Source organism: Polypterus senegalus, chromosome 3 (assembly GCF_016835505.1).
Source record: "Polypterus senegalus isolate Bchr_013 chromosome 3, ASM1683550v1, whole genome shotgun sequence".
Classification (NCBI taxonomy): domain Eukaryota; kingdom Metazoa; phylum Chordata; class Cladistia; order Polypteriformes; family Polypteridae; genus Polypterus; species Polypterus senegalus.
This window is the reverse complement of record NC_053156.1, coordinates 233371216-233383560: the sequence shown is the minus strand read 5'-3', so window position 1 is coordinate 233383560 and position 12345 is coordinate 233371216. Positions and strand designations below refer to the sequence as shown.

General features: G+C 40.0%; 1 protein-coding gene across 2 annotated transcripts in view; it reads right to left on the bottom strand.

Annotated features, from left to right (window-relative positions):
* si:ch211-140l13.3 (centromere protein J) overlaps positions 1–5520 on the bottom strand; it is a 77013-nt gene extending 71493 nt beyond the window's left edge. Inside the window, exon 1 of one of the 2 annotated variants that reach the window (XM_039748762.1) lies at positions 5455–5520. The gene's annotated coding sequence lies outside the window, so the exon portion shown is untranslated. Of the gene's footprint in view, positions 1–5070; positions 5178–5454 lie in introns of those variants that run through there. The other variant, XM_039748761.1, reaches the window with a different exon arrangement.
* Positions 5521–12345: the final 6825 nt, after the last annotated feature.

Sequence of the window (12345 nt, the reverse complement as noted above, 5' to 3'; positions counted from 1 at the left end):
TCTAAATAAGATCTGAAAATAAAATCTGAGAATACAATACTAATGCCATATTAAGTTCATTTTGATAAACTGCTTTGCTACATTGGAATAAAAGACCATTCATCAACAAGTAATAGTCTTTTAAAATCATATATTTACTAAAATATTCTCTTCCAAGACACCAATTGTGTGGAGTGCTATGCAGTCATGTACAACAGTACTTTACAAATAAATATTGTGCTAAGAAGTTGCTGCCCCAAACCCAGATTTAAAGCTGGGCTACCAGAAAGGATACCTAAAATTACCAGGTTTGGAAAACTGGTAACCCAAAAGACTACTATATGCATTTACATTCTGTCCACCTCTGAGAGTGAGAGGAAGAAAAATGCTGAATGTTAGAAAGACCCAGTGTGGAAGCAACAGGTGTTGTGCTGAGAATCTGAATAAGGTGCTTTGGGCAAGTGGAAGAAAAGGCAGGGCATGATTGGGTAAACAGATACACCACGGTACAGGCAGAGGGGATAAAACCCAGAGGAAAGCCAAAGAAGAAGAGGCTGGAGTAGTTGTCTGATGATATGAAACATATACTGTAGGTCTTATCCCACATAATGCCCAGGACTGTAGAAAGTGGAGGAAAAAGATTTTGGAAGCAACCAACAAACCTGGATAAGCCCAGAATTTGGTCAGTAAACCGGTGATGATGATGAATGATAAGTGCTCTTAGTGCACTAGCTACAAAAAGGGTTTATCTTTTTCTAATAAAAAATGTTCTTTTTATGATACATTTGTAAATGACAATATTTTACCAATTTTTCATCTTATAGAAATAAGCTAAGCTTATATTCTGCATTTACAATTTCATTGCTAACTAGAGGGGCAAATCAACTATTTATTCTTATATATAATTTGATACTATCCGTATGTATGGTGTTCACGTCAATACCCCAATATGTATGGTGTTCACGTCAATACCTCGACTCAATACAAGTTAAAGAACCATGCAATGGGACTCTGCCTCTGTAGTTAGAACATACTGTAACATGGCAAACACGGATGCAGTATTGCATGATTGGCTAAGAATATTCGAATGTTCAGTGACGCCGCTGGGCAGACGAGTATAATAAGTCGGTGTTGATTCGAGCAGATAACAGTAAGTTTGATTGGTTTTTGGAATGTTGGTTTGGTGGGACATAGTTTCCAGGACTAACATCGTCGACTGACTTAAACCCTTCGACAGCTCCGGAACCATAAGTAATATAGAACGTATTGCCATTTGCTTGGTACATCAAAATCTATCTTTGGGCAGTTCGGTTTTGGCATCCGTCCTTTTGACATCTATTGGCAAACTGAGTAATGACAGCTGGGTATTAACAATGGTCATTGTTTAAATTTTAGCTGATCTCAGATCTAAAATGACCACGCAAACATAATTATTACTCCGACTCTGATTAGAGTCGTAAAATATGCTTTGTTTTGAAAAATTGTTTGCCAGAAAAAATCAAATGAGGTGTGCCGAGGAGCTGAGTTCATGTCTTGCAGCCCCGTTTAAACAGGAAGCTCTTCATTACATCGGCCGAAAACGTCTATTTTAAGCACAAATCAGTGCCATGATAACAAAATCATATCAAGGACTTAAAAAAACAAATAATTCTTTGCAGAGAAAGTATGGATTTCACAAATGTAGAATTTGTAGCCCGATTCGATCGGGCTCCCAGTCGCTAGAACAAGTATAAAATTGGTTTCTCCGTTCAAGAGATCATATACAAAAGAAATATTGGTCTGACATATTTCTTCAGGTTCATGGGGCTGTACACTTTTGTTGCAGCTAATCTGATGATCAAATATTCCATAAAGCATAAATTATACTGCAGTCTTCCTTATCCCTGCAGCAGGTTGAACCAGAATAAGAGACCAGCTGTTACCTTTAATTAAATCCTTGTTTAATTGAATGTCTTATTTTTCCTTTAATAGTTCTGTAAAGCCTAATGAATGTATTTCAAATTTTAAGGAATTTTGCAGAAATAAGACGATTTTACACTGAGGAGAATATTCACCCTGATATGTTTTCTTGGAGATTCCATCCATCCATTATCCAACCCGCTATATCCCAACTACAGGGTCACGGGGGTCTGCTGGAGCCAATCCCAGCCAACACAGGGCACAAGGCAGGAAACAAACCCCGGGCAGGGCGCACACACACACACACCAAGCACACAGTAGGGACAATTTAGGATCACCAATGCACCTAACCTGCAAGTCTTTGGACTGTGGGAGGAAACCGGAGGACCCGGAGGAAACCCACGCACACACGGGGAGAACATGCAAACTCCACGCAGGGAGGACCCAGGAGGCGAATGGAGATTCCTAATTTAAAAAAAAAAACTAATGATATGAGCCCAATGGTATTCAAGGACACATTCACAAACTCTTCTTCATATTTGTACCTGTATGTGAACCTGTTATTCACCATAACTTTAAAATGTAAAATGCTCAATTGCAAATGTTTTTAATTATCAGGGTATCTTAAAAATACCAGGTTTAATAAATAAATGTTTATATTGAAGGAAGAAAATGTCCTCTAATTAATGAAGACAAGTTGCTCCCTAAGGACCAGAACTGGTATGATTTTTCTTTTTGGTCTTTTAATAAACATTCACACTAATTCCTCTGGTTGTTTAGGCAGGCCCGTCGCGACAAGGCAGGCAAACCAAGCAATTGCTTGGGGCCCCGAGCTGGCCTGGGGCCCCAAGACAACGACTGGTTAAGAATAAAATGCAGCGACAAACTGTGTGAGCGCCCCATTGATAGTGAATGCAGTAAAGTGCAATGACACTGTTATCGGGATCCCCCTCAAGGGGGCCCCCCTCGCTGACAGCAGCCAGCCAACCACGCGATCTCTGCTGCCGGCAAAATACAAAACTTCCTCGGCAGTCATGAAGCGGAATTATGCTTCAGGAAGCCAAAAAAGAAAGAAGAGAAAATTACATGAGGTCCACAGTGGGCCAAGAAAGGCTCACAGGACTGGCACTTATGTCAATTGAGCGGGATGTTCGCCAGTCTTTGGACATGGAGGACATTGTGATTGCCTTTGCAGAAAACAAGGCTCGCAAACAGCAGTTTTAGATAATTTGCACATGTTTGAGAGAACTGAAAAATGTTAATGTGAGTATGTATGTGTGTGTGTGTTTTTAAGTATGTTGGATTTAGTTATTGTGCACTTTTTTAATGTATATTTGATTTTATGGTACAGTGGTGTTTTTTGCAAATGTTCAATTGTTGAAAATGTTCAAATTGTATGCACTTTATATGCAACAGCAGTATTTGCACTGTAAACCTTTTTTATTTATATAAAGTGTGAGTGAATTTAAACTGTATGGCTATGCTGTGGTTCCTTTGCGTGCGTGCGTGCGGGGGGCCTCCATGTCCATTTTGCTTAGGGCCCCCAAATTCCTTCAAACGGCCCTGTGTTTAGGAAACTTGTCTATTTTCTGTCTTTGAGTTTGGATCAGCGAAATACTGATTCGCAGACATTTTTGAGAATGATAAAAGATTTATCAGTTGCAGTCATTCACTTTCAACAATGTCCACTAGTCTTTAGTAAAGAAGTGATCTGGCAGAGACAACTGTGTAGAGTTAATGCAATAGAATACAATTTGCAATGATATTTTTTGAGAGAAAGGCACAATATATCCTGTTAACATGTTTTAAATGTATGAATAGATATACAAAGCAAAAAGCAAGGCAAAGTCTGTTACTAGATACAAGCTCAAAGCAAGTCAGGTGTCAAACTGGATGCAACAATATGTGCAATAATTGCAACCTTCTGAGACCCATTTTCCCCATCCTGAAATGTATATCATATCATTTGCATCATGAATTACCATTTCCATTTGTTATCTGATTGTCACTACCCATCCTTCATAAGCCAGTCAGTCATTTTCAAACCCACTTAGTCACAGGGGTCTGCTGGAGTCTATCCCAGCTATCATAGGGCTCAAGGCAGAAACAAACTCTGGACAGTGCACCAGTCTATCACAGGACAAACACGCACATACACACCACAAATACACACTAAGGCCAATTTAGGATCACTAATTCACCTAACCTGCATGTCTTCGAACTGTGGGAGGAAACCCATGCAGAAATGGGGAGAACATGAAACTCCACACAGGGAAGACCCATGATATGAACACAGGTCTCCTTACTGAGAGGCAACAGTGCTGTCACTGCACCACCCATCCTTCATGAGTGGCTATCCAAATCTTGGTTGCAAGAATCTCCTAAGGTAGCTAAACAAGTGTCTGCCCTCAGTGAGTCACCAGTCTAATACAGGATACATAGTCTTCCACATACTGTATTCTTTGAAAAAGGGCACTCAACACGCAAACAGTGTTCAAAGTTTTGTGCTGCACAATAATGCAGATATGATTATTTCAACCAAAAGTTTTGAAAATGTATATTTTTATGCAAAAATAATTAAAACAAATATAAACAATCTGAACAGAAGTCTTATTGGAAAATCTCAAAAGCTGAATTTTATTATAAAAATCCATCTTTCCATTCACTTTTGAACACCCTTAAAGCAGTTCAGGGGCAAAGTGCTTGTAGCCTGTTCAGGCACAAGTGGATGCAAGATAGACACCTGTCCGTCATAGGCTATTACGAATTCAAGATATAAATCCATCTATACATTTAAGAAACCTGCTTTTCTAGTTAAGTGCTACTGCTAGGTGGAGCTACTCAGCACCATGCACATTCCACACTGTCAGACAATTTGATAATATAAAATATAATTAAAAATAAAGTATTTTTGTACATTGAGCATGTGTATGCGTTTAAGTATACTATGAAATACCCGAAACACTGCGCTTAACCAAAGATTTTGCTTGAGATTAAACCTTCGACACCGGGAAACCGATCGTAATTTGGCCCTGCTAAGTTAACTTGGAATTATCATTTGATTTTAAAACAAATGCATTACTTTTAGTAATTCGCACTTGTATAGCCTCTTTGTTTTGCCAATGTATATTTTAAACTGGAAAGCAGCAGCGGAGCCCCGGGAACTTTTAAGCCTTTAAGTCTTATTATTACCTGTCCCAAGCCGGTCCAAAGTTGCACAGCGAAGCGCTCAGCAGGACTTCACAAACTTTCGGTCACCTGTAACTTTACAAGGGATCACTTAAACAAATCAACGTAGACATTTGACATACACCTCCACGATAGAAATTTATTATAAAATCACAGTTGCTACGCTTCCCCAGGCTTCCGAGACTGCAGTAACGTGAACATTTGAACCCCCGCACCTTACGGCTGGCAGCGTCGTTACTGGTTACAGTAACTGTAAACAAGGCGGCAGCGTACTGTGCGCACGCGATTGCCGCGGGTCATTTCACGCAAGGCAAACCGTCCCTATAATTGTGTTCGTCTGCGAGACACAACTTTTACATGAGCTACTTCAAACTCACAAACACTCACCGACGCTTCCGTACTGCGCACTCCACATACTACACACAGTTCTGCTTAGAACATGCAGGGGAGCGCGCCGAGCCAGGGACGAAGCGCGCTCACAAGGTCGACTGTTGTTGGCGCCTCTTTCGTGCGCGTTAAACAGAACGTTGACGAAGATTCAACTCATTTGATTCCCGTGTACTTTTGTGTAGCACTCTTCACCGAGTACTGGCGCAGACCGCAGAAGTTTTTAAGCTGAAACACCAAACACACACAGTACTAGAAATCATAAAGGGCAAGTACAAAACAATGCAACTAACAATGAAGGTTTGCTTTAGTAATTTGAATGTGTTGGGCTCTGAGCTAAATGTAGAGGTGACGAATGAGGGCTAAACGTTCAGCTGGTGGGGTGGTGGGTTTCTATCAGTTTAAATGGCTGTTAAATTACAGAGAACAGTATAAAATGGCTAATTTTGTCACACGTTTGACATTTTCATGCAAAAATTCACTATCAAACTAAATCAGTGAACTCCGAATCAAAACACCATTTTTATAAGCACACAGGCTTACAAGATATTCTTTTCTTTATGTCTCTTAAGCAAATGACAGTGTAAACCACTTTGAAAATGTATGCATGGCGTAACATTCAGGTGTATTCAGTGACTCAGTTAACTTTTCTAAAACTTGGAGCATTTTTTCATCAAAGAGGCAATTATGTCATTTTTGTTTATTTAGTATTTTGTGACAATGCATCACATTCAAAAAGAACAGTGATAACAGAATATAATTACATGCATTAGTAGAGTGCATAATTTTTTTGAATAGCATTTTATATTATATGGAAGTCAGGCAAAAAATATTTGTGCATCACTTTGCAATAACAATTGCAACATTATTTTGTAGTACTAGGGTGTTGTACTGTGTTAGCCATTATGAATGTTGTGAGAAGTCAAGCAAAATGACACCTTTCATTGGCTAACTAAAAAGATTACAATATGCAAGCTTTCAAAGGCAACTCAGGCTCCTTCTTTAGGCATGATGTAGAAGGAGCCCGAGTTGCCTCGAAAGGTTGCATATGGTAATCTTTTTAGTTAGCCAATAAAAAGACATTATTTTGCGAAAGTATTGTGTTATCTCACAAAGACATTGACTGCTGCTTCAGTTATGATCGTGCTTCAGTTGTCTGATGGCATCTATTGACAGTGATATTAAAAGATAAGTTTGGTATTTTTCATGTCAACATTATTTCTTCACAATCATGATATATATTAATCTGCCATGGTATATTAATTTTAGAACATAAAATTGTGTTCTAAAGTGCAGCGTTTTATATAAATTTTAAAAAATTCCTTGTCTTTTCTTGCAGGCTACAATAGGTCTAATGGATACACAGATTCATAGGTCAATGAAAAAGTCTTAAAAAAATGTTATTGAGTATTGGTTCATGCCTTGAAATTGCACATATATTGTAAAAGAGTATGTCAGTGTCATTTTAAGACGGAAAAAAGAACAAAGCAAAAAAAATGTTGTGACCTTCAGCCATTTTAATGGTGCACTTTGTTTCACTGCTCATCTTCTTCTTCCACAGCATCTTTCAGGACTGCTACATGGATTCTAATCAGAAAGTCATCACCAATCACCGCTATTGACATTAAATCTCTCTGTGTTCTGTAGACAACTAGGCAATAATAACTGAAAAAGGCAAATTTATCATTCCTTATATTCTTTCACTATACAGAAGCTTATTTCATTACATCAGCAGTCATGTCCACCACGCATGGACATGTGCTTCCGCCTCACTCTGTTCACCTGGGGTCAGAGGCAACCCTTATGCCACTCTTTCCATCCTGCTCCTCATAGGTGGCTATGCATCAGGAGCACAATGTCAGTCTGCATTTTTCTACCAAACATACAAACTGTACTAATAATTTGTCATGTGAGGTGTGGGTAAAAGAGCCTCAAACAAGGTAAGTTTAGTGCAGACGTTTTAACATAGGCAGGGTGGTAGTGCGCAACTGTCATTCTTGCCTCATAGCACAATGGTCTGTATGGGATTTGCATGTTCTCTCTGTGCATTTGTGGATTGATTGGTATCAGTGAGTGTGCATAAGTGCTTATGTGTAACTGTTTAAACACTGAATACGGAAATGTGTTAGTAATGCTTCTTAATTAAGAAAATACTTTTAGTCTCTCATGTTCTGTGAAGTAAATAACATTCAGCTGTTTTTTCTATTTGTAATCTGTAAGTATGTACACAAGCCACTGCACCACTAGAGCACACTGTTTCAAAATATTTATTTGCAAATAGTTGGATTAAAACTAAATAGATAGTTTATTTATAGAAGTCTGTTACTGAATTGGCATTCAGCTCACTCTTTTCTGATTGTCTTTGCAATTTTGTCTTACAAAGGACCATTCACTACATTTGCTTCTTGCCTTACACACAGTGAAAGTGCAATAGTCTCTGGCTCCCTGTGATCCTAAACTGGCCCAATTAAATTTAGTCCTCAGCACAGGATTAAATGTATGTGGGATTAAATGTATAACTATAATTTTTCTTCAGTTGTTGTTACTTAATTGCACACTATGCACATGCTTATGTTACTGACTTTGTTGGGCAGTAGAATGAAGAGCCATGGACATCCAGGATCATGAACAGTAACACGTTTATTCCCTTATACAAAAGTAGAAAGGGGCAGTATTATTGAACAAAATGTGCACTGGCTGCTGTTCATTCCATCTTAAGCATTTGTTATGCTTTGAGAGGAAGTGCAAAAAATGCTGAGGAGGTATATGAGATTCCTCAAATTAATAACAGCCCCTCTACAACAACAACAACATTTATTTATATAGCACATTTTCATACAAACAATGTAGCTCAAAGTCCTTTACATGATGAAGAAAGAGAAAAAAGACTAAATAAATAAGGACTAGCAAAATACCCGCACTTCACAGCGGAGAATTAGTGTGTTAAAGAAGTTATGAAAAAGAAAAGAAAAACATTTTAAAAATAACGTAACATGATTGTCAATGTAATTGTTTTGTGACTGTTGCTGTCATCAAAGATTTGATTATCATTATTTCTTTCAATCAGGTTTGTATTTGTAGGATGTGTTGTGTTCAAGTTACATTCTGTGTTTGTCAACCGTTGTAAAGATAACAGGTTTCATTCATCGAAGTGTTCACTACCCAAATCGGTACTCGTGAATCTAAGATGTTTAACAGGCATTCCCGGTATTAACTTGTGGATTTGCCTGCAAATATTTAGCGGCAGAGTGTCTATGAACTTAATTTAGACAAGCTTTACACCTTGCTTTCCTATTGATATGTCTACAAAGGTTTGTTCAGCTTCAGAGGGTTGTTCCTTTCTTACTACATCAATAAACAGCTCATCTTCCTCTTTATCTGAGACATCACACACAGCATGCACGGGTTTACCTTTCCTAGTCCTGCAAACTTTAGCGAAGTGGTTCAATTTACCACATTTTTTACACTGTCTTTCTTTAGCTGGACATTGACTTTTTCCACCTTGTGATTTGTTTCTGCATTAGCTGGACTTATGAATATGCTTGTATGCATTACTCGCTTCATATTCTTTTGCTGCCTTCTAAATTGTGTAATGCATTTTTTGTTCAGCGCTCTTTGAAGCTCTTGCTTGTTGTCTGCGTACTGCATTCACAGTCAGTTCACGTGAACCGCTCGGAGTACATGCATCGAAGGTTCTCAGCTGTGCTTGTGCTATCTCGTGCGATCTTGTGATGTCCACGGCTTTATTTAATGTTAGCTCGGACCCGGCACTTAAAAGTTTCTCTCACACTTTTGCTGAGTTTGTACCAAACACTATTCTATCCCTGACCATCTCATCTTCGTTTGCATAAGCACAGTCCTTCACCAGCAATTTTAACTCCGTTACAAAGTGATCAAAAGTCTCGTTTATACACTGCATCTTCTCATTAAACTTGTATCTCGTGAATATCGTATTCGTCTTAGGCATGAAAAACGCCTCGTATCGGCAGCGTGTCTATTGGATTGCTGCTGACAGACGGCCTTATATGGGCAGGCACTCAATTACGTGGGAGGCATGGGTATGGGGGACGCAATATAGGCAGGCAGCCAACTACATGGGAGACGTGGTGATGGGTAACGCAACTCTGCCTCTCACGGCGACCGAGCTGCAGGCTATGGCGTATATATGTACATAAGTAGGATTCAGTTATGACCGTTACGCATAGAATTTCGAAATGAAACCTGCTTAACTTTTGTAAGTAAGCTGTAAGGAATGAGCCTCCCAAATTTCAGCCTTGTACCTACACGGGAAGTTGGACAATCTATTTCCTGGGATCTATTGTATGCTGAAGTTGAATACACAACTTTGGCTTTTGTGAGGATGTAGGTCAGAGGGTTGTTGTCTGTCCATACTCTGAAGGTTTGGCCCTTCAGCCAATGACTGAACCTGTCACAAATTGACCACTTTAACTCCAGACACTCTAAACAATGTGCCGAATAGTTACTCTGAGTGAGGGCTTTACTAACAAAGGCGATGGGCCTTGCTGTAGTCTCATCTTCAGGGACTTGTGACAGCACAGATCCTAGGCCTGGTGGCAGGCGGCTAGCCCCTGCACACTATATTCAGGTGGAGCAGCCCTGGACAGTGCAATACCTCCCCCTAGATGCTAGATGGGGTAGAGCAGTGCCTCGGTTTTCCAAAGGGCTCCCTGGGAATTGGAGTTGGGTGCAGCCCTGTTGGGTCCTGCAGGCACACCAGGGGTTGCTGTGTTTGGGACCCCTGAACCCATGTGGGGAGCATATTCATCACACCCGGAAGTGCAGCCGGAAGTTGGTGATCAAGTACATGGAGCACTTCCAGGTGACCTATAAAAGGAGCCAGCAACCACCACTCAGCGGCCAAAGTTGGGTGGAGGAGGACAAGGTTGCCTGGGACTGTGTTATGCCTGTGGGGTTCACGGGGAAGACGTGCCCCACAGGTGAAGAAAAATAAATAGTTTTATTTGGTTTACACATGCCTCCTGTGTACAGTCAGTGTTGGGTCGGGAGCTATACAGCGTCCATCTTACAGCCTTCTGTCATCTGTTGACAGAACAAACAGCAATTGAAATCAGGGTGAACAAGCACTACAGAGTTCAGAAGAACACACTTTAACTGTTCAAAGAATCATGATGCTCATCCTTCCAATCAGCAGGTCTCAGTTTTTTAAAAGCAGCAAAACCTTTCCCACTGACTCTCTTCCCTTTCGGTGCAGCAGTCAAGGTGAACAAAGGCTTGGCAATACTTGATCATTTGGGTGTGAAGCACTGATAGTATATGACCATTCCTAGGAAAGATCTGATCTTCCTTTGTGACAGGGTGACACCATTCTCCATCATAAGATCAGCTTCAGAAACTGAAGCAATTGCTTTGACCTTGTCAGGGTCAGTTGTCACTTCACTTTCATTAACAACATACCCCAAACATTTTACACTCTTCATAAATAGATGGCACTTTTTTGGGGCAAGCTTCAGTCCATGAGCTCTTAGTCTACTCAAGACAATCTCAAGCCTCCTCAAGGCCTCACTTTCACTGGGCGCAAACACTAACATATCATCCAGATTGCAGAGTACTCAGAGAAAGTTCTGGTCACCAAATATGTTCAACATTAAACACAATATGCTTGCAGGACTGTTACACAACCCTTGTGGTAAATGGTTAAACTCATAAAGTCCCATTGGCATTGTGAAGACACTTTACTTCTTGTGTTCTTGAGCCTTTTCATTGTTATAAAACACTGAGGTAAGGTACATGGCACTGAAGAGTTTATTCACTCCCAGGGTAGCTAAACAATCTGCTTGATGTGGCAGGGGGTGTGCATCTTTAACAGTTCGAGTTCAACCAGTTCAGCCATCTATAATCAACACAGATGCTGAGATATCCACTATTCTTCCATACCAACACCAAAGGAGAGACTCATTCACTAAGCTTATGGTAGTGAATCTGGGGCAAATTCCAGTAAGGATGCCTGAAGGGCTTCTCGTCTGTCAAATGTATGTAATGAAATAAGTTACTAGCTTTCCTACAATCTAATTTATCCTTAGAAAAGACATCCTCATACTTGTATACCAGGTCTACTAACTGTCATTTCCAATGCATAGACACTTCACAAGAGTCTATATCAAGGTCTCCCAGACCAATCTGGCTCACCTTGTCATCAAGTTGTGGAGCAAATACAATGGAATCAGTCATTGCCTGGCTTTGAATGCACACTGTCACATTATTGCAAGAATTCTGTTGGGAGACAATATCTAGGTCTTCAAGAGTCAAATAAGGTACCACATCAGCAATTTTGGGTTTCTTCTAAAGGTGATTGATCTGTCACCAATGTTCAGAAATTTTGACTGGAACCAATCTATTGGCATTCATAGACACAACAACTATCCCATCGATTACATTCTTTTTATGAGTCTGTGACTTTGGTGGTGCTATAAGAACAGCACTTCCCTCTGATACTGGAACAGTTGACGGCAATTTTGCCCAGACAAGGTGCTCATGCTGTGGTATCAAAGTTACTGAATGCATTAGTTTAGCTGTACTGACTGTTTCTGGAATTTCAGTGCCCTTCCACCTCTGGAGGCCTGACTACATGTTTAGGAACTGGTTTATCTCAGGCTTGTTTGAACTCTCTGGCTGATAGAGCACTTTCCAATAGTAACTTGAACATTTAAGCTGTCTAAGGAGGTATTAATGATATTTGTTCCCAGAATCATCTGATCCTTTTGCTGGAAAACGACTAAGGTAGGAACACTGATTGCACATCCATATCCTTGTATCTCCAACAGGAAAACACACTTCAGCCGCACATGAACACTTCCACAGCCCACAAGAGTAATGTTTGGGGATGCCTCATTAACTCTGAGTTCTATACCT